The sequence below is a fragment of the Cavia porcellus genome, unplaced genomic scaffold (assembly GCF_034190915.1).
Source record: "Cavia porcellus strain 051 isolate PalLab524CR breed Dunkin Hartley unplaced genomic scaffold, mCavPor4.1 scaffold_18, whole genome shotgun sequence".
NCBI lineage: Eukaryota > Metazoa > Chordata > Mammalia > Rodentia > Caviidae > Cavia > Cavia porcellus.
In genome coordinates, this window is record NW_026947501.1 from 69,195,403 (window position 1) to 69,198,105 (window position 2,703).

General features: G+C 52.0%; 1 non-coding gene across 1 annotated transcript; it reads right to left on the bottom strand.

Moving 5' to 3' along the window:
* Positions 1-639: 639 nt before the first annotated feature.
* Positions 640-800, bottom strand: LOC111755329 (U1 spliceosomal RNA). The gene has a single exon (XR_002789887.1). It is a non-coding gene; the product is annotated as a U1 spliceosomal RNA (small nuclear RNA).
* Positions 801-2,703: the final 1,903 nt, after the last annotated feature.

Sequence of the window (2,703 nt, forward strand, 5' to 3'; positions counted from 1 at the left end):
TTCAACCATCCTCTCAGAGGATCAGAAGTTTTTACTCTTGGGGAATCCAGCTACAAAAAGGCAAATTCTATCTGGGGTGATGAGATGCTGCCCCCCCAGAAGAAGAGAAGGTCCCCCAGGGTCTCCTTTAGTTTTGTGGTTTATCATAGCTCTAAAAGGATACTCTGGGATTATGAGATAATTTTCCTTCCCACATCTGCTTCCTGTCCATTGTAGCCTGGGGGTTTCTAAAGTCACTGTGATTTTAAAAACCATCAGTGAAGACCTCCTCAGTGACTAGGAATGGTAACTGCCATAGATCTAATAACCATACGCTAGGGTGGTAGTGCGCAGTAATCTGTGGGATCGGGGAGGTTGAGGCAGGAGGATCTCAAATTCCAGCCCAGCCTGGACCACTTGGCAGTTTAGTGAGAACTTGTCTCAAAATAAAAAATAAAGGGCTGGGGATTCGACTCAATGCAGAGGCCCTGCGTACAGTCTCCAGTGCTGGGGAAAGAAGGAATGAATGGATAAGGGATAACTGAACAAATGGCAGGATTCCAGCTATAAGCATATGGAGGGTATTTGCCCGGGAGTGTGATTTATCAAACACTGACGAATTAGTTATAAGTCATTTTTAATTTTTATTTATTTATTGTACAGGAGAGAGCGCGAACGCAGTCCCCAACTACAATAAATTACGCAGTCGCGTTTCCCACACTTGGGGAAATCGCAGGGGTCAGCGCAGCCACAGTGCAAGATGCGAGTCGCCCTGGGGAACCACCTTCGCGGCCGCGGCGTCTCCCCTGCCAGGTTAGTGTATTTGAAAGACTAACAGGCATCACTGAGGGGCCCGTGAGGCAGCAGATTAGGGCTGGGGACACGGGACAACTAACTGTGTCAAAGGTCATAAAAATCCCGGCTCGCAGGTTGAACGAGATGGTCCATAGAAAGAATGACCAACAGAGCGCCCAGAATGACCGCAGGGCTCCTGAGCGCTGCACGTGTAACCAATCAGAAAGCAGTATTCTCAGTCCTTCATTGGTCTGCGCCACCATCACAGGACCAATCCCAGATGCGATTTTCCATCCCTCATTTGCATGTGGGCACAACCAATCAAAAGGCGTAGCTGAGCCTTCATTTACATGTTGCAGGAAACCCAGCGAGTTTGTCTGCAGGAGGGTGTGTACCTGGCGTAACACCCAGGGAGTTTTTAGTGCTTAGTTACACCAGTTAGTTACCAGGGAGGTTTGGGTACCGAAGACGCGTTTCCCTCACCCTTCCGCAGCGCGCTTTCCTCCCACGGAGGCGCCTCTTTTGCACCTTCACTTAATGTGCAATGTCACTCTGCGTGTGTATCTAAGTCCTGGGGACACCGAGGACCTGGAAAGAGCCCCCCGCCCCGGACCTCTGCGTGCTGGCACCCCACCAAGCCTCAGAGAGGCCAGGAAGTTGTCCTGGTCGCCCGCTCAAGCCACCATACGGTGGCCACTCCGGTCCCATGCTGCCAGCGCTGTCTGCTAAAGAACATCCGGGCTGCCAGGCAATACTGTTCCCGTCATGCAGATGGGGAAACTAAGGCTCAGAGAGGAAAGAGGCTTGAAGGGACGCAGAGCAGACTGCAAAGCTCCCAGTACTGTTATGCTCTGGCATTCGCCCCGAGGGTCCCAGATAAGGCCAGTGGGTTCCCGCAGCCCAGCAGGCTGTGCAGGAGCCGCGCTGTTTACTCAGCTTTGGGCGCCAGATTGCATCGCAGGCCCTGGCTGGCCATAAAGCTGTGCTGTTTTCAAACAAAACACATCGAGCTGGGGAAGAAAGGCTGCCCGATCCCTGAGGATCTCTCCAGCCATGTCACCAGGCCTATATCTCCTGGGCTTGTGGGGGACGTGGAAATGAACTCCCTGAGAGAGGCGAACCACCACGGGCAACTTCAAAGAAGGCCTTGCAGCCCAGGACAGCCCTTCAAAGAGGAGGCAGAACACATGGAACCATGTGGCTGGGTCCCAGCCCTGGCTGAGAGCCCATGGGCTGAAGAGTTGTCTGCAGGGACAGCGGGTTCTGATGTGACCCAGTTCACAGGATGGAGAAAGTGGCCAGGCCACCAGGGCTCCAAGGCCCTGAAACTTTCAGTGTAAGTTCCTATAATCCTAGCACTCAGGAGGCTGAGGCAGGAGGATTGCTCCGACTTCCAGGCCAGTTTAGTCTATAAAGAAATTCAAGGCCAGCCAGAGTTACATGCTGAGACTGTGTCAGAGAGAGAGAGAGAGAGAGAGAGAGAGAGAGAGAGAGAGAGAGAGAATAAATATGTGACAACATGGAAAGCCATCTGTGGTTATTGTTCTAGGACAAAAATATATCCCCAAACAGCACATGTCACATGATCAGCTCCTGAAAACTAAAAAGCAGTAATACTAAATACTAAATACTTTTTTAAAAAAAAGCTGAGCTAGTCGTTCTCTGGCTGTTGCCAAGGTTTTGCTGCCAGGAGGCTGGGGGGAGCCTTTCTGTTCTATGGCTCGTGTTTTCTGGGTGGTCCATAACACGGTCAGAGCTGACCTTTCTGCAGGCTGGAGCCTGATGGGGATGAGGCCTCAGGTAAGGACAACAAAGGGCGGCCACATGAGGTGCCGGAGGTCGCCTGGAAAAGGTAGCATCAGGGATGAGGGCTGGGCCTGTCCCAGTCCTGGGAATCTGCTGGATGCCTGTGTTTCACCCAGTGAAAAG